At 38.6% G+C, this 27,905-nt stretch overlaps 1 long non-coding RNA gene across 5 annotated transcripts in view; it reads left to right on the forward strand.

Moving 5' to 3' along the window:
• Positions 1–7,841: 7,841 nt before the first annotated feature.
• Positions 7,842–27,905, forward strand: part of LOC140515406 (uncharacterized) — a 74,307-nt gene continuing 54,243 nt past the window's right edge. Inside the window, exons 1-5 of one of the 5 annotated variants that reach the window (XR_011971009.1) lie at positions 7,842–7,966; positions 19,823–19,970; positions 22,410–22,515; positions 24,041–24,103; positions 27,608–27,770. This is a non-coding gene — a long non-coding RNA (uncharacterized lncRNA). The other 4 variants (XR_011971008.1, XR_011971007.1, XR_011971010.1 and 1 more) reach the window with 4 other exon arrangements.

The following is a 27,905-nucleotide window of genomic DNA, read 5'->3' on the forward strand; positions in this document are numbered from 1 at the left end:
TGAGCTCATCAGCTGTAGGTAACTGGTCAGTGAAGTTTATCTGTTTATTCAAATTATCTTACAACACTCTTCATACCTCTAAAAAAAACTCACAGTAATTATTTCATAGTGATTTGGTGTTCCTCCCAGTAAATTCACTTGAAACCTAAATAAGACCTCACTTCTAACAATTGTTTTCTATAAAAGTGTCAAAAAAGTGAAAAAGTATTTCTTTAATAAGCTTTTTTTCTCTGTCAACTGAACTATTCTAAATAAGAATTCTGATCATAAGAAATTACAAACAAAAAATAAAGCACATTCTAACCTTGGAACTGATAATGTTGAACATTATCACAGGAAATTGATACCCCATTATAGGAACCAGAAATTTCCAATGTAAACCCCCAAAAGATGTGGTATTATATGTTGTGTCATTATTCTGTCATTTAAACTAATCCTACATTGTTAGCCAATAAACACTAAAATGTTATCAAATACTATGTAGAGTTATATTTAGAAAGTTATAGAATTTTATTCTTAAGCATAGTCTGATTCACCTTTTTCAGAAACTACATTATAAATGAATGATTGTGCAAAGTCAACATAAAATCTGTCTTTCACCAGGAAAACCTTAAACAATTAATTTTCCAAATGGAGACAACTTCCTCCAGCTCTCCTCAAAGGATAAAGCAGAAAAGTTGATATAATTCTTGCTCCTCACCTATTATTTTACCAATATCTAAAAGTTTCTCCTTTTAAAACCTAGTGCATTCCCTTATATTATCTCCTCCCTCAACCTGGTCACCATCTTCTACCATACTCCACTGTTTGCCATCAACCTCGGTGACATTCATGTTGGTAATTTCTACTATTATCGTTTTACCTTATATTTACTTCATCTCTACTCCATTTTACCTAAACACAAGCAGACACACCATATCAGTAAGAGTGGCTCCACCTCCAAGATATCAAATACTGGAGATTGCCCAATGGGACCAAATCCTTACCATTCTTCCACCTCTCCCACTGTCTCACTTTTGTAGAATTTGCTCATCAACCTCAGTGTGACCTCCAGTCCTCTTTGGTCTCTGCTTAGTCTCTCAGTCCATTAGCTTGTTTCTGGTTTCATTCTTCTGCTTACACTCTTGCTAATATCCTAGAATTCCTCACCCTTTATAGCTGTGTATCCATAAATCTTGTTCCTAGATAAATTTCACTTTCCTATTCCAGGCTGGAGAAAAAAAAACAAACAAACAAGTCTCAAATTGTCTCTATCACCATTTGATGCTGGCTGCTAAAAAGAGCTCGAGGATAATCATTTTTGTTCCTCTTTAGTTAGGGCTCTGTATTACTCCCAAGGGGGGGTACTCTTTTACTCTTCCTCAAGCAAGCCCCTTTACATTACAAGTGACCACCTAATTAATAAGACAAACCATTAAACATTGAGTTTGCTTAAGTTCCTTCCTTTCCCCTTGAAAATAAAATGTTTTTGAAGGAAAGCTTGAACTCTAGTAATACAAATAAACAACTGTGAGATATTGTAACAGCTTGCAATCTAGTAACAGGGAGATAAGGCATACAAAAATGTCCTCATTCTTCCTCTTATTTCTATTCCCCCCTATCAAATCATAGATTATTCTCACTTTCTGATTGTGTATTTTCTAAACTTTCTTCTCTACTGGCTCCTTCTTTTGGCTACAAAATGTACTCAGGTCTCCTATACTTAAAAACAAAAAAATATAACCTCCTACCCGGTTACAAATATCCCTTTCCCTTAACAGACAAACTCCTTGAAAATAGTCTACACTAATTTTCCCTACATAACGCATGGCTCATTTACCCCTAATACTCTGGAAATCTGCTTCTGCCCTCAGGACTTTGCTGCTATTTTGTTAAAGTCACCAAATTCAAATAACTCAAACAGCAAATACAACAGCTTTGCATTTCCCCCCCCCCCCCTTTTACTCTCATGCTTTGACTACTATTAGTATTTTACTGCTGGTAAGGTATTCCTTCTTGTTCTTCTCTCCTCCCTTGACTTCTCTGCAATTTATCATTCTCCTCATCCTCTTCTTAACTCTATGGAAGAGTCTCTCTCTTTCTTTATTGGGTTTCTTTGGTCCTCCTATAGCTCTGTTGGTGATCCAAGGTTGTTCCCTGTACTTACTTTTTCCTCAGTCAGACTCATAATTTCAGAGGTTGTAGGGAGATCCTAGTAAAGAACTGTCACAAACAATGCAGATCAGTGATTGTTCTAAAACTTAGTCTTAGAAAGTCATCTGGGCAATTGATGTTAAGAGACTTGCCCAAGGTCAGGTTTTATCAGAGGTAGAATTTGAACACAGGTCCCCTAAGGTCAGCTTTCTATTCACTATGTTACACTGCCTGTCAAAATTAACCTTTCTCAAAATCAATTCATTTTGCTCCCAACCTCTTTCTAAATGCCCTATTTTTATTAATCTTCCAGTTGGGCTCTAAATCTCCCTCAGTGCTACCCTAACCTTCTCAAGCTTCTTAATCCAATCAGCTTAACTCAGGTGATTTTCTTATTGTTTTTCAGTTGTTTCAGGAGTGTCCAACTCTTCATATCCTCATTTGGGGTTTTCTTGGCAAAGATCCTGCAATGGTTTGCCATTTCTTTCTCCAGTTTATTTTATAGATGAGGAAACTGAGACAAACAGGGTTAAGTGACTTCCCCAGATTCACACAGCTAGTAAGTAAAATGTTTGAGGCCAGATTTGAATTCAGGAAGAGTCCCACTCTCCACTTCACCATTTAGTTATCTGGCCAATGCCTTTACAATTTATTTTTTATCCTTACTGCTACCACCCCAGTTCTGGTCCTAATTAACCTCTTTCCTAGATTGTTAGAATTGATCTATCTACTTTCTCTTCTTTTCAACCCACTCCACACCTGACCGGCAGATTGATCATCCTGAAGCATTTTGTTGAGTTGTTTTTCAGTTGTGTCTGACTTGTCATGATTCCTTTTGGAGTTTTCTTGGCATAGGTACTGGAGTGGTATGCCATTTCTTTCTTTAACTCATTTTATAGATGAGAAACAGAGGCAAAAAGGATTAAGTGACTTGGCTAGGATCATAGAGCTCGTGTCTGAGGCCAGATGAACTCATGAAGGGGAGTCTTCCTGACTGCGGGCCTGGCACTTTATCCACTATGTTACCTAGCTCCCACCTGAAGCTTAACTCTTGATTATATGATATCATACCTTCCTCAAAATAGTCACTAAAACTTATGATAATTCAGTGTTCATAAGATCTTTAAACCTGGTCTAGGGGTTCTTAATCCATTCCACCCCACCCCCACAGAGGGTCTGTGGATAGTAGATATGAGGGGGACTGTGAATTTGGATGGTGAAAAAAAAAACAACTTTATTTTCACTCACTTCTAACTGAAATTTAGCATTTCCTTCAATTATGTAAAACTAGAGAACAAATAAGACTTCCTCTCTTACCGTGTATTTTTCAACTCTGTGTTCTAGAATCCCAACTTTGGCATTTACAATCACCAGATTCAATTCAGAAGGTGTCTTAAAACAAAAGAAAAACAAAACAAAAAGAACAAAATTTCTCAGGTATCTGCATGCTTTCCTTATGCTGAAGCTTTTTAGCTGATGTTTTAAATTTGGCTGAAATCTTCAAAGTATATACACAGAAACTCAAAATTGGAACATGAGTGAATAGGGAAAAATTCTAAACAGGTAGATATTAAATATCAGCCAAGGGCTGGGCACTATGCTAAGCATTTTGTGAAAGATTTCTTTTTGTAGGAGAGGGGAGAATACAATTAGTGGTCAATCAATCCACAATATAACCAACTAAATTTTAAGAATATTTTAGTTTGGGAATTATTGTTCGGACGCTTCTCTCCCACCCACCCTCACCTCTCCCAGGTGCTGCCATTTGTTAGCAAGTGATCAAATGTGTTGGGAAAGGCCAATTTACAGTTAGAGAGCACATCTCAGAGTCAGGAAGATGTGGGATCAAGTCCTTCTATCAAGACCCTAAGCAAGTCATTTAACTTCTCAGGCCCCCAAGCAACTCTAAGACAGGGGCATAGGGGGTTTTTACTGTCATGTATCCCAGTGGCAGTTTGGTGAAGCTTGTGAGTCTTTTCTCAGAATAATATCTGAGGTGATAGACTATTGGAGATATAATTCCTGAGATAGTATTGTTTCTAGAAAGTGAACAGGTTGTAAACAAGCAAGGAAAACTACACACAAAAAATATATCTTTCTAGGGCATCCTGAGACAGATGGTACACTTTATTTTCCGCTGCTCAAGTCTGCTATTGTTGTCTTCAGGGGCCTTAAAGGAGAGATGGTTTCTCTAGACTAGGGGTGGGGAACACAAGACCTCCAGGGCCACATGTGGCCCTCTAAGTCCTCAGGTGAGGCCCTTGGATTGAATCCAAACTTCATATAACAAACCCTTTTATTAAGTCAGTCTAGACTCCTGACTCACCTAGGGGGCGTAGCTTATTCTGTATTCCCATAAATCACATTCTCATTGGTGAATGAGGCATTTCCCCTCCCGTTACAGTAATTCATGCATTTTTCTCATTCCTGTAATAATAGACCCTACACTCCCCAGGGGCAGGGACTATCTTACTCAAATTTAACTAACACAATGCATGATAAATAATAGGGACTCCCTATATACATACATATTTATGTATCCATGTGTATGTATCACTGTCTCCCAAAATGTGGATGACAGAGTAAAATAATAAAATAAAAGTAGTACGCCTAGTCACATGTTCATATGGCATTCTGAAATCAGGCTGTAGTTTACCCCTCTCCCCCCACTTCCGAAAGAAAAAAACAACGAAAAAAGGCAGGGGAAGAGAGGAAAACCGCCTCAGGCTAAGGATGTTCACTGTAGTAAACTGACCTGAGATCAATTAGAAAATATTTGTACTTTAGTAGATTGTACTTCCAGGGAAAACAGGTATTTCCGAACATTCACACAAAGTTGCTTTATCCTACCTCAGAATCACTTAAAAATGCTATAGTACAATACGTAACTGGCTGTTTATCTAATATTTTATCCTAAAATCATTGCTTATTTTCATACATTCATTTTTAAGCTGATTAATTACATTCCATTTTATCACTTTTAAACAGTGATTACATTCCATCTTATTGTACAGTTCTTGGCATACACTATTCTCCCCTACCAAACTGAAAACTTGAGGGAGATCACGCTGTGTGCATCTTCATATGCCTCTCCTTGCTCCTTCACACTATTTCTTGCAAGAGTAGGTACCCAATCAGTTTGTGACATGCGTGCTCAACTGTTAGCAAACCCTCAATAGAGTTTGACAAGTCAAAGACTGCAGAGGCGCTCTCCACAGGTTAAAAAGGTTTCTAAACCGCTACAGCCATTCTCCTCGTGATGCATCAACAAAATTCAGAAATGTCCAATGGGAATCTGGGCCTGCCTGCTGACTGTATAAAACTAATACAGGTTTTCCCAAGATCCCACGGGAGTCATTCATTTAGAGATGGCATCCTAAAAACAATGCCATCAAGAGAATTAAATTCCACAATTATCTCCTTTATAGTTGGAATTCAACTCGGTGGTCCCTCCCCTGCAGTCTCCCATCTGCTTTACTTGAATTTTACCCATGTGACGATGCCCAGAAAAATAAAGCCTGGCAAATGGCTATTCCTAATGTTTTACAACCACGGCTAACGTTTCCGCAGGTGCGGAAGGAAAGTCACGAAAAGCTGCAAAGAGCAGGTCAGCCGTTTCACACGACAGGGCAGACTGCTGCCCATTCAGTCTCCAAGTTTTCCGAACTTTAATTTCCCCCAAAGAAAAGCCGGCTGAAGATCTTAAACAAGACAGCTCCAGGTACTCTGCCCCACACGCGGCACACCTGAGCGCCGACTGACTCCTAGGCAGCAGGATCTCACCAAACGAAACGCTCTCCTACTGACCACTGAGTGAACAGCTCCCTGCTTGGGACCAAAGCACCCCTTCCATGCAGGAATGAGTGGCTTCCTGTGTGCTTGGGGTGAGAAATGAATTGGGGGGACATGGTGCGGAATGCGGGGGGCCATCTACACTGACACACAACTATCGTGCCCATCTCACGGGACCTAAAGCACTCCCCTCGACACAGTCCGGGAGTGCGACCGCGAGCTTTCTTTCTACCGTCGAGTAAAGTGGGGAAGGCGGCTTCCCCCGGTCTTGCCTGTCCGGCCTCAGTTTATCGGTCTGTCTCATGCACCGAGCGGTCACCAGCTCATTAAATCTCTCGGCCGCCCTCGGGTTCCAGAGACAGGAAGGCTACGGCATCCCCTCTTTGTCCCTTATTGGGAGGAAGGGCTTCCTGAACAACCTGACGCGGCCGAGAAGGGGGTGAAGAAGGCAAGGAACAACGCTTGCCCCGCCGCAGGATTCCCCCCAACCCCAGCTGAGCTGACAGCTCAAAAAAGCTCCGGATGCGGCGGAGGGGGCCAATAGCGTGCCCTGAAACGGAGGGGCGGGGCCGCTGGAGCAGCCAATCAGGGCGGCGCTGGTGACGTGACGAAAGGCGCACCTGGAGCCGCGGAGCAACCTGTCTGCAGGGGGCCGGGCTCACGGGAGGCTTCTCTCCCCGCCCCTGTCACCTTGATTACGGGGCGGCGAGTTTAGTCCGGTTTTTGCTAGCTATTGGTCGGGGGAGTTTGGGTTACCTGCGGCAATTTACCCCTCCCTCCCCTCCGCCAGCCTCTGGGGAAGCCCAAGCAAATCACCTTCGAATTTTATCGCCTTCCCTCCCGGAGGTAAACTCCTTATCTTAGTCCTGGGGCATAATCAAGGAATGAAAAAGAACGGCGAGTCAAACGCCCTTCTACTGGATACCTCCAAGCAATCCATTTAACTATCAGCGCCTTTCACTGAGGCTGACAGTGGAATGGAAGTGGAATTCCACACTCTTCAATAAACAACTGGGCCAAAAGTGTTTGGCAATTGAACATGACTTTTTGGTCGGAGGCGGGGTGGTGGAGGCGGTAGTGTTTGAGTGATAAATTGCATCAGAATATAAGTGAAGGCTTAATTTAGAAGAGTATCAATCCAAGACTTTGAATATAAAAACTAACTCCAAAGCAATACGCTTTATTGACTTCCTTTATCTAAGGGTAATAAAAACGTTGGTTCTTCTTTTTTCTCCGTTATTTTTTGTAGAAGAAAATGTAAAAGCAACAATCGGGGCACTGGGACAGAAAAAAAGGGATGTGCTCAGGTTTAGAAAGCAAGCAGATGAATAATTTGGAAAATACGGTATAGCATTGTTTGGAACGCAGTGGGTTGGGATCCCATCAAAGACAGTTTTCAGTTGTGTGACTGGTAGAATCCGTCCCACTCCCCTAGCCTCAGTTTCCTCATCTGTAAAATCAACCCGAAGCTCTTTGGCTAGCCGTCTTCAAAGGCAAATGGGATACGTAATGGAAGTTTGTTGCATTTGAAAACAAAGTAGCAATTCAAAAGAAATACTGAATAGTGTATAAAAGGTAATTTTTAAAAAATGACTAGCTGGAAAACATAATGAAACATTTTAAAGTATATATTTTATACATAAAAAAACTATTAGACTTCTTTTTCGTAATGTTTTCAACTCAGACGGGTTCCAAAGTCCCAAAGCTTACCAAGCTGGAGGCCTTCTAGAGGAACTACTTTCTTCGCTTTAAAAGCAGCGCTGGCGCACATGCGCAGCAGCTCCTTGCGGTTTGGCACACGCCACAGGGTGCACACGATCCAAGTGTGCACGTGCTGCCCCCTAACTTCCTTGCCAGCGCGTGCCTTCCTCACCCCGGGCTGCGCAGGCGCAGGGGCTCTAGCTCTGGGGCTGGAGGGTTCCCTATTGGGCGGTGGCGGAGTGCTTCGTTCCCGTTTGAGGCGCCTTCAGGAGTTACAGAGGAGTCGTTGGGGAACGGGACGCCAGGGGGCGCTGTGACCCGCTCTTAAACCCGTTTCCAGGTAAGGGAAGCTGTTGAGGAAGGCCAGGAGGTAGGTGTGGGGCTGGGCAGGGGAGCAGAGAGTCGGGGAGCTGGGGCCGAGCCGGGGGGTATAAGTTGGGCAGCGGGGCGTGGCTCCGGGGGCACGGGGCACCTGGCAGCTGGGGGGCCGGGACAGTCCCGGAGGCCGAGGGGGGAGGGGCCGGGGAAGGAAACGGACAGCTGTGGTAGAGGAGGCCTGGCTACGACCTGGCACCGACAGGGTGGGCTGGGGGACCATGGCCACCAGGGAGGCCCCGCCTGCAGAATGGGGCACCGGGACCTCGGCCACTTTCCCATTTGTTCCTTTCCCCGACCCCCTTGTCATTCGGTAAGAGAAATGACTTGTTTATGCCATTTGGACAAAATTAAATCACTCCCAAAGCTCAGCGTCCTACTCTCGTGCTAGAATAAAAATACAGAGGAGCAACCATTCAGCACCCACGTTAAACGGCCCTTCGTTGCACACTTGCACCGCCGTAAGTACAGTTTGCTTAGAGTGGGGGACGTTTTGATGTGGGGGATCTTTTAAGGGAGGCACACCAGAGCAGGCCTGGAGTTGACTTTTGTGGTAAAGGTTATTATTTGCCACTTCTAGTTAAAAGATTATCTTCTAAAAGAGTTTCTAGTTCGCATTTTTGACTTTTTTTCTAAAATTTCTGGGCCATCAACATCCCCATAATATTTTAAGAGGGGTGAGATTGTCTCCTTGTAAATGATATGTTTTGTGTAGAAAGTCAAAAAGTTTTCAAGTGAGCAATGGGATGCACTGGGGGGATGGGAGAGAGGAGCCCAGGAGAAATATAGAGAGCTGGAGCTCTCCACTACCAGTGACCTTTGGTGAGTAGCTTGGTCACCTGGCCCTCAATGATCCAGCCAATGAGGTCAGACTGGATCTAACTTGGGATGGTTTTGAGCTCCTGATTCTATCATTCTAAGTACCTTAACGCCCCTTTTAGCTCGATTTTCATCTGGAAAGACCCCCATGGGGCAGTAAAAAGCTTATTAGATTTGAAGTTAGAAGAGTTGTATTTGAATTCTGCCATATGGATGTGATCTTGGTTGTGAGCCTTGGTTCCTTATCTGTGTAAGTGAAGGAGCTAAGATAGGCTCTAAGGTCCCATACAACTTTAAATCTCTGATCCTAAGTAAAGCTACTGCGTAGCAGATATGGAAATTGTTCCCTAATGATTAGGGGGCAGGGGAGGGAAGAAAAAGAAGGGAAGAAGAGATATAATAAATTTTGGGACTTTGGGAAAGCAGTAAAAATGGGCCTTCGAATTAACTTTCTAATTGATAAAGTGAAATAATACAAGATGAGACAAATTGAACAAGAGGCAGGATCCTGGAATAGCATACCCTAGGAGAGAGCCTAGAAAACCATACCGCCTCATACTGAAAAGATTGGGAACGCTACAGTATTTCTTAGTCTGGGGGCTGAGAAACAGTGCTGATAGAGAGCAGGGCCTGGGAGAAGTTTACTTAGATTTGTGATAGCGGGAAGGTGTGGAGACATTTAATGTCTTTTGGGGGTTTTTCTGCTTTCTTTAAAATTTCGTATTGTTTTTTGTTCTGTTTTACGTCACCTAGATTTGCAGTATATTCCTACTATTGTAGCCCCCCACGGAGCTCTCATACAAAAAAGGGGAACAGACACTTAAGCAAAACTGGCCAAAACATCAATCAAGGCCCACATTAAGTGTATTATATAATGTTCACTCTCGGTAGCCCTCCACTTGGGTGTAGGGTGTGTTCAGGGAAGACCAGCACCTCTGGTAGGAGGGCAGCACTGGGGGACACTGATGAGGGGCCTCCCAATCATGCCTGCATCCAAGCAGTGCTGTGCTTTATGAGCACAGAATTGAAGTGGCTCAGAAGAAAGGTGAGATAAGCAAATTTAGAGACATCTCCACTGCAAATGTTCATGAGGACTACTTGTGCTCGATCTGTGATAGAGTCTTCCAAGCTTGTATTGGTCTGATCAGCCAGTCAGACACACTGTACTGTGACTACAATTTGGCCCTGTTCAAGAATGAAGGACAACAATCAGCGAGTCCCCCACTTCTGCAAAGCAGAGAGATGAATTCTCATAACTCTTCTTTGGGACCAATATCGCCACATTTGGTTTTGATTTCTTATTGTTCTTTCCCTTTACAGTGTTGTTGTATATTGTTTACCTGTTTTGTTTATTTCATTTAGTTCATATCAATCTAGAAGCATTTATTTAGTGTCTACTATGTGCCAGGAGCCATACTACAAAGAGACATATAAGGCTTTCTTTGCTTTTCCATAGTCCTAAATGGAATTCTGGTTAGTTAAGTCAGCAAGTCTTACCATGTGCCTACTATGTTCCAGGCGCTGAGACTACAAAGACAGAAATTAAACAGTCCTCATTTTCAAAGAACTTAAATTCTTTTCAGGGAGAAAACATGTATATAAATACAGACAGAATATGTGCAATATAGATACCAGGTAATTTGGGGGAGAGTGCATTAGGAACCAGGGATCAGGAAAGGTTTCAGGTGGAAGGTCTATCCTGTATATATTTTGTCTGGACGTACTTGTTGGCATGTTATCTCTCCTACTGAGCAGTGAGCTCCTTGAGATCAAGGCTTTTCTTTTGATCTCCAGAGCTCAGCACAGCGCCTAACACATAGCAGGTTCTTCATACTTGCTGACCAGATGAGCTGAGTCTCGAAGGAAACAAGGAATTCTAAGAAGTACAGGGGAGGAACAAGTGTACTTTACAAATAGGGAACAGCCAGTTCAAAAAGCAAAAACTTGGGAGATAATGCCTGGTATAAAGAATGGTAAGAATGCTCTTTGGGCTGGATTGGTGAGTCCAAGAAATGCTGCCAGCTTTTTGTCACTATAAAAAGTGTTGCTGTAAATAATTTGATGTATCTGGAAGTTTTTTGAAATCACTGACCTCTTTGGGACACATGTCTCACAGCAGAATTGCTGAATTAAAGGGCATGAAAATTGTAGTTATTTTTGTAGTATAATACCGAATTGGTTTCCAGAATGGTTGGACCAATTCATACCTCTATTAGCGCACCTGTATCTCCACAACCCTGACTGTTGAGTCAGTGAGCATTCATTTAGTAAAACATTTATTGTGCTGAATGCCTGACACTGTACCAAGTGCTTGGAAATGCAAGGAAAAGCAAAAACAGCCCCTGCACTCAAGGAGCTCACATCCTAATGAGGGAGACAATATGCAAGCCACTATGAACAAACAAGATATATTTAGGGTAAATTGGAGGTAATCTTGGAGGAAAGGTAGTAACATTGAGGGAGACAGGGAAAGGCTTCTTGCAGGATGTCAAATTATAGCTGAGACTTGAAGCTAAGGAAGCTAGGAGATAGAGATGAAGAGGGAGAGCATAGCAAACATAGGAGATAGCCAGTAAGACGTGTGGAGTTAGGAGAGATGGAGTATGAACATGCAAGAAACAACAAGCAGGCCAGTGTCAAAGTATTGTAGAGTACCTGGAAAAGGAAAAAAGGTATAAAAAGAAAAGTAGGAAAGGGCCAGATTACATAGGGCTTTAAAAGACAAAGTGAATTTTATATTTGATCCTGGAGGTAATAGAGATCCCCTGGAATTTATTGAAAAGAGGAATGACTTGGTCAGACAAGCTTTAGGAAGATGACCTTGACAGCTGAGTGGAGAGAGATTTGAAGCAGGGACACCAACCAAAACATTGTAACAGGAATCCAGATATTGAAGTGATGAAAACCTGCACCAGAACATTGGTAGTGTCAAAAAAAAGATACGGGAGAGGTTGGGAAAGTAGATTCCACAGGACTTGGCAACACATTGGATGTGGTAGGTAAGAGAGATTGAGAAGGGAAAGCTGATACCTAAGTGACTAGGAGCCGGGGGATGCCCTGAATAGTAATAAAAAGTTAGAAAGAAGAAAACGTTTTAGGAGAAAGATGAGTTCAGAGTTAAGCATATGTTTTATTGTCTATCAGTGCCGGCTAATTTGAGATATCTAACAGGTGGAATTGGGAGACTGGGGGTCCAGACAGAAGAAGTTATAGCTGGATAAATAGATCGCAGACTCATTTACATATCTCCCATAGTCCATGAGAGCTGATTAAATCAAACAAAATGGTATAGAAAAAAGAGGGTTCAGGAGAGAGCCACAGGGGACACCATGGGTCATGGAGGTTATTCGTGAAGATTCAGCAATGGACACTGATAAGATAAGGACACAGATAAGAGAAGAACTGAGAACTAGAAGAGAACATTGTTTTGAAAGCCTACAGAGAAGAGCATAAAGAAAAGAGGGATCTACAGTATTAAATGCTTCAGAGAGGTCAAAAAGTATGGAGTCTGAGAAAAAGCTATTAGATTTGGCCATCACAAAATCATTGGTAATTTTGGAGATGGCAGTTTGAGTTGAAAGATGAAGTCTAATGTCAGACACCAAAAATAAGAGAATGAGAGGAAAAGAAATGGAGGCACCAATTGTAGATGACTTTTTTAAGGAGTTTAGCTACAAAAGGGAGGAGAGATGTAGGAAGATAGCTATCGGGGCTGTTCTGATCAAGTGAGAGTTTTTTTGAGGATGGGGAAGAGAGACGTGGGGGTTTAGGAGCAAGGAAGCCAGTAGTAGAAAGGGAGAGATTGAAGATTATTGAGAAAAGTGGGGATGAAAAAGGGGCCAGTGGGCTGAAAATGATGGGATGGAATGTAATCACTTACATATATAGAGGGGCTTAGCCTTGGCAAGGAGAAGGGCCACCTTCATGTGAGGCAGGTGAGGGAGGAGATTGTGGGGAAGGAATCTGAGTGGTGTGAGATGAGAAGGAAGGGACAACAGGGAGTTCTCATCAAAAGGCTTCAGTTTGGGGGGGGGGGTCAGGGGGAGGCGTGGAAAGTTTGAGGAGGGATGAAAAAGATTATTTGAAAATCCATGGTAGTATGTGGGATAGTGAATCGATTGTAGTTTAGTTACTTGTTTGCAATTCTTTGTGGCCCCCATAGAGTGATTTCTTTAGCAAAGATACTGGAGTGATTTGCCATTTCTTTCTCTGGTGGATTAAGGCATATAGAGGTTAAGTGACTTAACCCAGGGTCACAAACTAGCGAGTGTCTGAGGCTGCATTTGATCTTGGGTCTTCCTGATTCCAGGCCCAGTGTGCTATCCTCTGAGCCTTCTAACTAGCTCCAGTGAATCAATTGGGGACCATCTCCAGTTGTCTCGATCTGTACCTTGCCACTGGTCCCAGAGGGCTCCAAGGAGAAAGTAAGGCTGGTGATCTTGCACAGCCCTCCCTCACTTAAATACAGTTCACTTTCAAGTCATGGCATCATCTTCCTGATGTCATGGTCCTCTTTGAGAATGAAAGACAAACGCAACAACAACAACAGATTAGAGAGGTATAAGAAGATTACCTTGCCTCAGTAAGGGGCTCAGTTGAATTATGTAGCAAAAGTGTCATTTTGTGATTTCCTCCAGCCTCTTTCAGCAGCACATGAATAAGAGTGAAGATAATAGATGGTGGAGTAATCCAAGACTGGGAAAAGATCAATATGAGGCAAAGGGGCAAGGGACTTGAGTGTAGAAGATGGAGTAGAGTTGAACTGGTTCATCATGGGGTCAAGGTGAAGAAAGTAGGAGAGTATAGTGAGTGCAGGAATGATGGCCTGAGTAAGAACTGAGGGGGAAGAGATTGGGGCAGTCACAGGATAGGGATAGGGTTGCAAGGCAGAGAGAAAGGCAAAATAACCACAGACTATGATCAGATAAAGGAATTTCAGAGTTCATGAACATGGCAGTGGAATCCTAGTGAGTGATGGCAAGATCAAGGGTATGAGCATCTCTGTATAGCTGAGGAAGGCTGGAGGAGTAGGTAAGTCATGGGCAAAGTATAGGGTTTAGGAACTGGGAAGGTAGGATGTTTGAGGGAGTTATCAATATGTGTGTTGAAGAACCCTAGAATGAGGCCAAAAGTTGGGGAGGAGAGAATGACTGTGATAAGCACTTAACTCATGTCCTGGAGGTGTGTAGATGCCATTACCAGCATCTTGATTGGGTAATTAGTATGAATTAATTGAACCTCAGTAGACATTTGTCAGGTGCCTGCTGTGTACCAGGCCCTTTACTAAGTGCTAGGGATGCAAAGAAAGACAATAAAAAGTTCCTGCTTTCAGGGAACTTACAATTTGTTGGAGAGACAATATATAAACACACACACATATGCTACATGCAAGATATATTGGAAATAATAGAGGGAAGGACTAGAGTTAAAGGAGATTGAAAAGACAGGTTACTGACTGATGGAGGCAGAGAAAGCTTGGCAGTGCCCAGGGTGAGTAGAAAGTGTTCAGACTCCCTGGCATCATCTCCAAGCAGGGTTGTGGGTCATAAGTGAAAATGCAACCAGTTCTGGAAAGGGTTGTTCCGGTGCATTGTGTCATCAGAATGGGTCCAGGTCTCAGTGAGTACAAGAACATGGAAGGAATGAGAAAGGACAAGGTTTGAGATAAAAGCAGATTTGTTCCTCATGGAAGAGGCATTCCAGAGAACATGATGAACAGGGTTGGATAGACCTGGAGTGGTACCTTGATGGTGAAGGGGATGGGAAAAGAAAGTGGGGCAGTTGATAACAAAGAATAGGGTTTGTACAGTGACACTCAGGTGTCAGTCATTACGATGACAGAGTGTGATGGGGGTGGGGAGGAATTCCTTCTGCTGGCTTATCTTAATGGAAGGAGGGGTGGAATAGACTGGAGAGTGAGCATATAGCAAAAACCAATCAGGCTGGGCATTGTTGGGATATGGAGGTTTCAGGCAGGGACTCAATAATCATTGAGTAGTGTTGGGGTAGTACGGAAGATAGCACAGTGAAAAGGGAGTGATCAGGGCTACCAGGTTCACCAGGTCCTACAGAAAAGTTTGGAGTAGGAACAGTTTGTAAATTTCCTTAGAGAACCCAGTTGATTTTCTTCTTGGAATTTAAGTTAGTTATAAACAGAGGAGCTTTTTTTTTTTTATTTTTTTTTTAGCAAATTCCCTTCATTCATGGCTGTAACCATGTTTCTGTAACTGCTTGTCACTTTTCTTAATGTGAGGTGAAATCTTTGAGTTTTGATTTCTTTTGCTTTTTTGGTCATTTGAAGCAGTCTTTAGAATAATTTTAATATTTGTTTAATAATTTGTCATTCTTTGAAGAACTGTTTGTATCATTTTGGCCACATATCAATTGGGGAATGACTGGGTTTTTTGTGTTTTTCATATATCTTGGATATTGAGATTCTCATTTTCATTTATTATTACTGCTTATTAGAGAAATTTGATGAAAAAATTTCTCTCCAGTTATCTTAGCCTACTTTCATTTATTTTGTTTGTGCAAAAGCAATACTAGAAAGCATACGATTTCATGTAATCAAAATGATCTATTTAATAATTTTGCTTCACTTTCTTCCTTTGGTTAAGAATCCCCCCCATAGTTGTGAAAAGATAGATAATCTTGGATTTTTTTAAAAAATGGTATTACTTCTAATTAAAGTACATATATCCATTTTGAGCTTTTTTGTTGTATATACTATAAGGTGATGGTCCAAATCCAATTTTTGTTAACCTATTTTTCTCTTTCTTCTTTTTTTATTATATTAATTTTATTTGTTTTCAGTGTTCTGTAGTCACTACCATATAACTTAGATTATTTTTCCCCTCCCTCCCTGAGACAGCATACAATTTTATACAGGTTCTACACATTCATTCCTATTAAATACATTTTCACTACAGTCATGTTGTATAGAAGAATTAAAATGAATGGGAGAAATCATATAACAAACCAAAACATAATACAAAAGTAACATTCTGCTATTGAATTCCAAAGTTCTTTCTCTGGGAATGGAAAGCATTTTGCCTTAAAAGAGTATTGGGAATTTTTTTTTAAATACTTGCATTGCAATGAAGTTGCAAGTCTGCCAGAAAAATCTCTCACATACTGTGGTTGTTGCTGTGCACAAAGTTCTCCTGGTTCTGCTCCTTTCACTCAGCATCAGATCATATAAGTCTTTCCAGGCCTCTGTGAAGTCATCCTGTTCATCATTTCTTATTGTGCAATAATATTCCATTACATTCATATACCATAATTTATTCAGCCATTCCCCAATTGATGGGCATCCCCTTGATTTCCAGTTTTTGGCCATCACAAAGAGGGCTGCTGTAAATATTTTTGTACATATGGGACCCTTTCCCACTTTTATGATCTCTTGGTGATACAGTCCTAGAAGCAGTATTGATGAGTCAAAGAGTATGCACATTTTTGTAGCTCCCTGGGCACAGTTCCAAATTGCTTTCCAGAATGGTTAGATCAGCTCACAGCTCCACCAATAGTGAACTAGTGTTCCAATTCTCCCACATCTTCTCCAACATTTATCATCTATGTGATGATGATATAATCTATGTGTGATGTGGTATCTCAGAGTTGTTTTGATTTGCATCTTTCTAGTCAGTAGTGATTTAGGGCATTTTTTCACGTCTATAGATATCTTTAATTTCTTCCTCCAAAAACTACCTGTTCCTATCCTTTGACCATTTATCAATTGGAGAATGACTTGTATTCTTGTATATTTGATTCAGTTCTCTATATATTTTATAAATGAGACCTTTATCGCAGACACTAGTTGCAAAAATTCTTTCCCAGTTTTCTGCTTCCCTCCTAATCTTGGTTGCATTGGATTTGATTGTGCAAAAACTTGTCAGTTTATTGTAATCAAAATTATCCATTTTGCACTTCATAATGCTTTCTATCTCTTTAGTCAAAAATTCTTCCCTTCTCCATAAATCTGATAAATACTCTATTCCTTGCTCCACTAATTTTTTTATAGTATCAATCTTTATACCCAGATCATGTACCCATTTGGACTTTATTCTTGTGTACTGTGTCAGGCATTGGTCTATGCCTAGTTTCCATCACGCTGTTATCCAGTTTTCCCAGCAATTTTTGTTGAATAGTGAGTTCTTATCCCAGAAGCTGAGTTCCTGGGGTTTATCAAACAGTAGATTGCTATATTCATTGACTACTGTGTCTTGAGTACCTAGCATATTCCACTTGTCTACCCTTCCGTTTCTTAGCCAGTACCAAGTGGTTTTGATAAGTGCTGCTTTATAATACAATTTGAGATGTGGTAGAGCTAGGCCACCTTCCCTAGCATTTCTTTTCATTAATTCCCTTGCTATTCTGGACCTTTTGTTCTTCCAGATGAAATTTGATATTATTTTTTCCAGTTCTAGAAAATAATTATCAGATAGTTTGGTATGGCACTAAATACGTAAATTAATTTAGGTACCATTGTCATATTTATTATATTGGCTCAGCCTACCCACGAGCAACTGATGTTTTTCCACTTACTTTGATCTGACTTTATTTGTGCAAAAAGTGTGTTCATATAGTCCCTGGATTTATTCTGGCAGGTAGACTCCCAAATATTTTATAGTGTCTACCCTAGCTTTAAATGGGATTTATCTTTCTATGTCTTGCTGTTGGGCTTAGTTAGTTAAGTATAGAAATGCATAAGATTTCTGTGGGTTTATTTTGTAACCTGCAACTTTGCCAAAGTTGTTTATTATTTCAAGTAGTTTTTTACTTGAATCTCTGGGATTCTCTAAGTATGTTATCATATAGTCTGCAAAGAGTGATAACTTAGTTTCTTCTTTGCCTATTCTAATTCCTTCAATTTCTTTCTCTTCTCTAATTCCTACAGTTAACATTTCTAGTACCATATTGAATACTAGTGGTGATAATGGTTATCCTATTCCCCACCTACTTAGCAGAGTGAATGTAATTACTAAATAGTATCTGTTTCTCTTTTACCCAGGAACCCTGAGAGTCTTCCCCTCCCAATTTGATTTTTTTCTTTTATTAAAAGGGGTCATCACTTGAGCAAGTACTTAAAGAAGCGTGTTCTTTGAATGGGTGTAGCTCACTCAAAGTGAGAATCTGATAAGATCTTAGCCTAAAATGTTCAGGGTCTCACATTGCATCCTGGGCCCTTTCCTGTCCTCCTGATGAATATCTGGCCTCTGGACCTAGATGGCTCTGGAGGAGAAAGTGAGGCTGGTGACCTTACATAGCCCTCCCTCACTAAAATCTGAGTCAAGTGCAAGTCATATGGTCTTGAAGTCAGGTTCCTCTTTGAGAACAAAGGACAAAATGCAAGTTACCTACAGTATAGAGTATAGAATTCTTTAGGTGGAGTCTACTTATCTTGCCTTAAACACTTATTAACTGTGTGACCCAAGGCAAATCACTTAACTTCTCCCAGCCTCAACTTTCCTTATCTATAAAATGCAAATAATAATGGTTTTAATTCACTTGGTTGCTGTGCGGATTGAATGAAATAATAAAATAATATTGGTAAAGAGCTATGTAAGTGTTAGCTCATGTTATTATCATAGTTACTGATTTCAATATTGAATGAGAAATAAAACAGGCAGTTGTGTGTTCTTCCAGTGTCCACATTCTTGGAATGTACTCCATACAATGTTCAAACAGAAGAGATTTTGTCCATTGACAAGCAGTTTCTTCAGGTAATCTTATTTGCCCTTGCTATTTATACCCTTGAAGACCACAGAGCCACCTCAGTGAGAGCCACACCTTTAGAAAGATGTTGAGTGAATGTGTCTTCCATTATGGCATATATGCATGGGAAGTATGTTAGTACATTTGTATTTTAGACAGGAACTGTGGATGAATTGTGAAGGAACTAGGGTTGGATTGCAATTGAGAAGTTACATAGCACTTTCTTTGAACACAATTGCTAACTACTGCAAAAGCCTATTGTTTTGTACCCCTATTGATATATTTTTGCTGCAGATTGTCAAACACTGTGATCTCAGAAGAATTAAAATTACACATGACCTAAAGAGCAATGGAAAGATACATAACAGGTAGCAAAGTGCTACTGCAAATTAACCATAATTCCTATGCCAGAAGTAGTATAAAACAGTCATCAAGGACAAATACAGAAGTAAAGGAGAAATAGGATATTCATAAAAGTGGGAAAAAAGTCTGTCAGTCTGAATGCTGCACGAGTGTCCATAAGACACTAAAGGTCCAGAAGTTGGTTTCCATACTTTGGGGAGATTCTCTATGGAGGATTTACAGAAAGGCATAATAGGAATCACACAGATTGCGACTTGTACCAGTAAAGAGAGAAGCTACTCTTAGGAAGTCACACATACATTGAAATAACTGAGGTTTCAATCTATAAAATGTTTTCCTTTGTATTTCTTTAGTAAGATCTTTTTTTGTTAGTGAAATAATTTTTTTTCAGAGACAGTTTCGCAAGTAACAATACTGTTAGACCATATTCATTCTATAGAAAATTGGGACCATTGCTTATTTTATACTTGCCACTTTATACCCACATTTACATACCTATTATGTATATGTACAGAATACTGCAGGTGGAGATGCAAAGATTAGATAAATACAGTTCCTGCTCTAGTGGAGCTTTTTATCTAAACATTTGTAATAAGTAATTGTTTCTTATATTTAAAAAGTCATGCATGCACTTAGATTGGGGGAGGGAATTATGTTTTTATTTCAGTATAATTGGTTTCATTGCTGTTCCTTTGTATTTTATTTTTTATGCTTAAAAACATTCTTAGAAGAGGTTCATAGGCTTCACCAAGTTGTTAAAGAGAATTTTGATTTAAAAAAGAAAAAAAGATCAGTGTGTACAAACTGCAGAGAAGACAAAGAGAGTTTCTTTATCTGGGAAGTCCCTCTACCACAGATCTGATCCTTATTTCCTTAACCTTTAAAAATTATCCAGACTTTAATACTACCATCTTTTCTTTTGTAGAAGCTTAGTACTCATTTGTCTCCTGCAAAACCAAAAATGCTACAGAAGTTGCATGAGAATCCTTTCTCTCTGTGCTATGATTCTAAACTATTTAATTCATTACAACCATCACCTTGGTCAACTACTTACCATCGATGTGGACTGTATGGTAAGTGTGTCATTTCGTTTAAGGACTCTTGATATGTTGAGTGTGTATATTTACATACTCCTGAAACTACATAAACAAGGCAACTCTAATCTCTTAGAAAAGAAAATAGGGAAAATTTAACTCAATGTGGGTTCTTATGTAAAGGCATAGCAAAAGTTTGTTTTTTTTCCTATTTTCTTTTTTTTTTTTTTTAATAAAAATGGATCTTTCTTGTGATGCATTTTAGGTAGAAATAGGATTGACAGAAAGAATGGAGTTTAACTGCTGTAATAGACAACATAATATCCAGACAGCTAGAAGTGGAATTAGAGGACCAGGCTTTGAATCCAGGTTATTCTAATTACATAGATTGTGCCTATAGGTTATCCTGGAGGACAATTTAATGGGCCAGCAGCCCTCTTTCTTAGTGCTTTGGGGATGCAGGGGTGACTCTTCCAATTTCTGTGTTATTTCTGGTTGCTGCAGCTGCAGCTACCACAACTACTCCTTACTTATTCAATAATAAAGGTGGGTTCATGGCTCTCATCCTTATCCTTTGTGGATGAGAGTTGGCTTAGCCAACTTTGTTATGTTGGAAGAAGCCTTTTCAGAACAAAGAAAAGTAGTAGATATGCTGATTTTCAAGCAGCCAGCCTCCCCCACTGCTCTCTCTGTAAGCAGTTTTGTCTCTGATATTAGCCATCAGTATGAACTATAATTTTATGACTTCTGTGGAAACAAAATTCAATCATACCTTACATTCCAATCCAAATTCTATGATTCTGTATGATCTTAAATGCTGAATATTGAACTTTAAGAGAGTCAGTATAGCAGAGTAAATAGAGGATTGTCTTTGGAATTAGGAACAAAGACTTGGATTTGAACGCAGAAGAGTTATGTGCCTATGGGCAGATTACCCAACCTCTCAGGATCTTGGGCAACTGTCTAAGCCACTTGAATTAGAAAGAAGTTGCCAGTCCACGTTGGCAGAGAGAATTTGTCGACCAGGAAGTTCTTCACAGAAATGATTTCATAGCTTCCTTGTTGCCTTAAAGGGAAACCAACCTTTGTAAAAGAGAATTTGCTGCTCCTACAGCAATATATTATCTCAGTTTTACTAATGAGAAAACAGACTTAAAAAATTTAGTGTTTTGACCATGGTTACATAAGTATTACTTATCTGAGGCAGGATTAAAGCTAGGTCTCTTCTGCTTCCAGGTCCCAAGATTCTTTCCATTAACAACATCAGAAGCAGTAGCAATTAACATTTAGATAGCACTTTAAAGTCTGCAACATACTTTACATATATTATCTCATTTGGTCCTTATAACAATCCTGTGAGGTACATACAGTCAGTGTAATCATTGCTGCTATGATGATTCTGTGCATTGACCTAGTATAGTAAGTAGGACCTTTTATTATGTTAAAAAGTATGCTTCAGACTTTGCTTAAAGCCTTAGAGAGAACTTTGAGGACAGATTAAGGGCATACTTTTATACATAAGATAATAAATTTATGGCATTTATTATCCCAGATTGAGGTACAAACTGACAATAACGCTTCAGAGAAAGTAAAACAATCTGCTGTGGACTTGTTACTCCTTAAATTCGTAAAAGAAACTAGGATGTTATCATCATCATCATTATCATATCACTGAAATTTTGAGGTTGGTGGCAGGAAAGATGATGGCATTTCACAACATGCCTCATTGCTAATGAAACAGAATACGAGGTTAGAGTAACCATATGGGTTTGAACTAGTATAATAATTCTGATGTTCTTAATGCATTTTTGAATTTTCCAATAGGGATCAGTCAGAACTATTGAAAAATAAACTTTGAAATTAGTACACTAATGAATTAAACTGTTACTTGTGTAGGAAACAGAGGAAGGAATTCTGTTTCCACAGGTTAATCAGAGTTGTGATCTGGTGTGGTCAGAGTAAAGGTCAGAAATTTGTGCTCACACTTGATGAGGTGTTTGAGGGAAAGCCTATCAGAGACGAGAACATGAAGTCATGTAGCAATAGATGGTATGGTGGGAGGTCCAAAACTCAGAATAGTATATGAAGCTTCCATTGTTCTGAAAAAATTGTACTCTTCCTGTAACCTTACTTGGGAAGCTACCTGTGCATTCAGAGGGAATGACCTAAAGATTAATAAAAGCTTTCCTGATTTCTCAACAGCTATTGTGCTTTGTTTAAGGTGAGCATGTTTGTCACAGTTGGGGGCTAGTTATTTGGGCTCACTTTTCACAATAGTTGTATTAATATTTAATCCTGACACAAATTGTAGACATAGGTAATATCATAGAATACCATTGTTCTCTTTAGACTTTCATCTTAGGAATTTGAGGACAGATTGTCTGACATATTACTGAAAAAATTGTAAATTGTAATTGATTAAAATTTTGGATTTTAATTTGGAACAAGGTAACAGTAAACTACTTATATATTGTTTAGGATCCCTGAGATGTTCACAGTGCAAGCAAACATACTATTGCTGTGTAGCATGCCAAAGAAGAGACTGATCTGCACACAGCATTGTGTGCAAACCTATTAACCAAAAGTGAGTATATGAGATTTTTAGAGTAAAAAACTGATCTGAAAGATCAATATATAGCTATTCATGGTATTTATAAGCACCAGTTTTATTAGAGTTTTACTGCTGAAGATATTAATATTTTGAAGTTCCAGGTACTATTTATCTTTTTCTTAGGGTTAATTGCCTTTTTTCCTTTTATTTTATTCCTTGTGACAGGTGATGTATATGCTGTGTCCATTTGGTGGTGCTGTTAAAACATAACCTAATCATTTCTAGCTGACTTCCATGCTTTCTGCCTTCTTCAGAGATTTTTATCAGTTAACTAGAATGGAATACATTTCCGTCAGGAGGTGGCATTGCCCTCAGGCCACCACCCCCTTGGCTACATCAGAGCCTGTCTTATTTAGGTGTGTTTGCACTGACTTTTCCCAAAGTTACAGTATCTCTCCTGCTTACTAAGAGGGTGCTTGCCTAGAAGTTCGTAGGCTGCTCTCCTTTCTCATTGGTCTTTCTCATAAGACTGTGATGCTGACCATGATTCAAAATTGAGCTAGAAAATGAAAATAGAATATCAGAATTATGGGAATCTCTGTAGGTCTTTGCCCCTACCCTGTATCTGAGAAATGCTTTTCAATCTGACCAACTTTCTGTATTTCATAGCATTCTACACTGTACTCACACACATGTTCATCATACCCAAAAAAGGATTCAGAAAAGAATTTTTAAGAACTACTCAGTATAGGACTATGACGGCTTCACCCTCTCCCTCAGTTCTTTCAAGCATTTCTTCAAGTAGAAAATTTTCTTCTGAACACTTTTTATTTTACTCAGGTGACGAAGGGATTAGGGGCAGGAGTTGTCAGTTCTAGGACCTCATTTTAGAGGGCTGAAGAGTCATTCAAGACATTCTCTACTTGGGAATTCCTTTGTCCCTGTCTCTATCTTTGTGATTTTACCTGTCCTTCAAAACCCAGATTTAATGCTACTTTTTCCAGGAAGCCTTTGAATTATTTCACTCTCCTCCCCTTCAGAAGTTATCTTTCCTTCTCACCTTGAAATTCTCTTGTATGCTTATTATAGTGTTCACTATGCTTATTGATTATGTATTATTCCTCTGCTTGTCATTCATTTCAACAAATGTGCAAGGCCCCTTCTGGATTAGAAACTCCATGAAAGAAGAGAATATGTCTTTCTTAGATTTTACTTTTCTTAGCACCTAGTATGGTTTATAGATATGACATAATAAATAGTACATAAATAAATCAATTAGAATATACCTTATTAGTTTTAATACAGTGTAATTTTCAACACCTCTTTAAGTAGTATTGAGGAGAACCATAATAATACCTTTATTATCACTCAGCTATCAGGGAAAATTTTGGATATCCAGCCGTGCCTCATTGTGTTCCTAACATAGGGCTAATGTTTTACTTTATGGTTGCTTTTTTCTGTAGAGAGATTAAGCTATTTTTGTTTTTAAGGATAATTGTGTTTTAATTGCTTATTTAATTCTGTAGTATTAATATTTTAACCTTTTGCTATTTTCCAGTTTCACTTACCTGAAGATACAAAATTATCTTGTGAAACAAAGAAAATGGAAGTAAATAAAGAGGTATAACACTTTTCTCTTCACCTTTAGATTTAGAAATTGGACCAAAATTTTACTGAATTAAGAGTAAGCACCTTTATTATCATCAATGTACTTTGCTTCTTTGGACTTTTTTAATGATTTTGTTGGAGCAGTGTTGCCAGAAATCATTTGTAAAATCTGAGGAATAGCACTGAGGTAGTAAAACATTAATGCAAACTCTTTGAAAAACCTCATTTTCTTTCCTATTTTTCCTTTCTTCCCTCTCCTTTCTTGCTCCCTTTTTTTCTCCCCACTTCCCCCATCCCTTTCTCTCACCTTAGGAGTAGGGATCAATGCATTATGTTTCTATCCCTTGAAACACAGTAAGTGCTTAATAAATATTTAATTGAATTTTTCCTTTTAAAAATATGTGTCTTTATTAAAGTTTTGTTCACAGATGAGGGATTATTTCCACTTCTTTTATATCATTTTGTTTTTTTAAAAATTAAATATAATTTTGTCATAGAAATTCTGAAATTGTTCATCTTTTCTACAAGTAGTCAGACTTAGTGTGATGAAGATGGGATATTATATGATGAAGCTGGAGAGGTTGTTAATGGCTTTAAAAGCCTAAAAGAGAAGTTTCACATGACTAGTATTAGAAATAAGTTTTACATGATTGCACATAAATAACCTTTATCAAATTATTTACTGTTTTAGGGAAGGGGGAATTGAGGAAGTGAGAAATTTGGAACTCAAAAAAACTTATAAATGAATGTCAAAAATTGCCTTTACAATGTAATTGGAAATAATAAAATGCTATTTAAAGGTGAATGGAAGTTTTATGTTTTATTTCAGAGGCCATAACTAGAGTCTGCAGTTAAAGTTGTTTCACATGACATAAAATAAAGGAATTTTAAAAAGATTTGCTTCTGTGATTTCTCTAAACCAAAACAACTCCAAATAAACAGACATGTAATACACCATGGTTGGAAATGAAAAATTGTTTTTTATGGAATTTTAAAGTTTTACTTAAAAATTTGAGGTTTCTGCATAAAGTTTCAATATAAAACATACATTTAAACGTCTTTTATAGGTTTTTAAAGAGGAAAATCAGTTGCTATTGCCCATTCTTTCAATGTAGAATACCTTTCATATCTTTCAGGCCATAAAATGCTTTGTTGCCAGTGTAATTCCAGCAGAAGGAAGTTGTGACAATGACTGTGCCAGTGCTATTAAACCCTTAAGAACAGTATTGTTCTTCTAAAATTGTTGATATATTACAAGAAGAAATGATTTCTTTTGCTGGTGATGTTTGGCTTCTGGGCCCTGGTAAAATCAAAAAATCATTTATTTCTCTATCCTTCTGTTGAATTTAAAGCATTTCAGTTTTCTCATTTATTTTCCAAGTATTCCTGAAAAGACAGTAAGGAAACATGAGACTCATTCCAGCCATTTTGAATAATTCATCTTTTTTTTTAAATTTGGTAAAGAGCTTCTTTCCTTCCCTTAAGTAATTGATGTTTAAGTCTGGTCAGTAAAGTCTCTTTGAGAAGTCTACACAAATTTGAATTTCATCACTGTATCAAGCAGGCATTGTAAGCACCTCAAAATAGTTGGGCTTTGTAATTTTTTAAGGACTTTGTATTCTAGACTTTTAGAATTTAAAATTAGTCTTCCTTGATTCAAGCCTAATGCAGTTGAATTGATGTATTTTAGTGAATTCAGTTAATATGATATACTTAGCACTGATCTCTCTTTCAGTTTCTGATACTGTATCATTGCTGATTTTGAATTTACATGGTATATGTTGAAATTACTGTAACTGAATAGAGCATGGGCTTTGAACTTAGGAAGACCTGAGTTCCAAGCTGGCCTCAGTCACTTACTAGCTGTGTGGAAATCACTTTACCCAAATTCCCTTCCAAAAAAACTCTAAGAAAAAAAATCATTCTTAACTCTTTTCAGGCCTTTTAGAAAACACACTTCTACAGAATTTTTTTCAACTATTTGTTAGTTAAGTGATTTACCACTATTTGACTGATATGTATGTATAATATATAATGACATCAATATTTGAATATCTTTTCAGAAAACTTTTGATAATCTTAATTTTACTGTATTTTCAGTAATTTTCACTGAGCATAAACTTTAAGTGTGTTAAGTGATTACTGTTTTAAGGTTCATTTTTTTGCATTATGCCACGTTTCCCATTTTTTAATTTTATTTTTTAAATAGCTAGCTAGCTCTCTCCCAAAACATAATGCCCTTAAGCTCAAAAGAGCTTCATTTACTAAATATTTCAAGTCTTGTTCTTTGTACCCAGTTTACTAATAAATAATATTTGGAGATATGTAATCTATGTTGTACTATTTGATTAAAAAGATAGCATACATTTTTAAAAGAAATAATCGCTTTCTTATATCATATAGGAAAATACTCAGATCATGTACTTTTGGAAATGGGGTATAGTTTGAGATCCATGGGACAAAATTCCAACATGCAAAGTTCAGATAAAAGCGAGTATTCATGTTGTTGAAATATTTTTGTCAATAATATTGACTTCAGATGGAGAAAATTAACTCAGTTTGAGATTGCGGAATAAAATGTCTCTTATTGCTTCCCCCCATATGCTTTTTATATAGTTTCATTTAATTGTGAAGAAATATTTTTCTCATTGTTTTAAATGAGGTCATACTTAATAATTTTGGGAAGAGGATAGACATTTTTGTTGGCATGAGGTTCAGAAACTTTTTGAAAGTTATGTCAACCTTGGACAGTTGGTCAGGAACGGAGAGGATGCTAAGTGACCTGAGGCAGGGCTTCAACAACTGATCTCCCTGAATTCCAAGGCCAGACTTCTTCAGTAGACCATATTATTTAAAATAAGAATAGACATTTCCATAGTGCTTTTAAGGTTTACAAAATGCTTTCTTCATCCCAGCCTTATGAAGGAAGTATTGAAAATAGAGTTAGTTCTACTTAAAAAATAAGATTCAAAGAGGTTGTTACCTTTCCTTGGTCATACATATCAAAACATGGATTTTTCAGTTCAATAAACTATTATTAAATACCTTCTATATGCCAGGCATGGTACTGGGCACTGGGGATATATATATAAGAAATACAGCCCTTGTCCTCAAGGAGCTTTGCTGTCTAATGGGGAAAGACAACACATAACAAGAAGGGAGAAAGAGGAGGGGGCTGATTGTGTTAGGTACATGGCACAGTGGAGTCATGTTCTTTGGACTTTAAACCAAGCAGAGTGGAAGATTGAATGTGGAGGATTGTAAATGAGTCTCCTGATTGATTTCCAGCACTGTCTTTCAGAAAAAATTTGTTTCTGGTTTACCAGTTTTGTATTGTAATTTTTAATCTGCACTTCACTGATTCAACTAAATATTTCCCTGATAGTGTGCTGATTCTATACAACAGATAAATATTATGGAGCATCAGGCTTAGGACTTTGATTTAATTTTTGTAGCTGTTAAAACTCATTTTAAAATAATTGATCCTAAATTTTTGTTATTTGAATTTTCTGGCAAGGTGATTTTGAAGATTCTGGAAGAAAAACAGGTGAACATACAACACTGTCTGAATATAAAAGTAATCTCATTCCAAAGGTGTTATCCCCAAATATTGGAGATGAATTTTGTGGTGTCGTTGCTCATATTGAAATTCCAGAAGACTTCTTTTGTCAACAGTGACTGTAAGTAAATTTCATTTTACCCACTACCTCATGAATGTCAGCCCCCTTCACATTGTATATTTCTTCATATATTTTCTTGCTAATTTACAAATAGATATTTGTATTTTTAAAAACATGCTTTCTGAGGGATAGTTA

The sequence above is a fragment of the Notamacropus eugenii genome, chromosome X (assembly GCF_028372415.1).
Source record: "Notamacropus eugenii isolate mMacEug1 chromosome X, mMacEug1.pri_v2, whole genome shotgun sequence".
NCBI lineage: Eukaryota > Metazoa > Chordata > Mammalia > Diprotodontia > Macropodidae > Notamacropus > Notamacropus eugenii.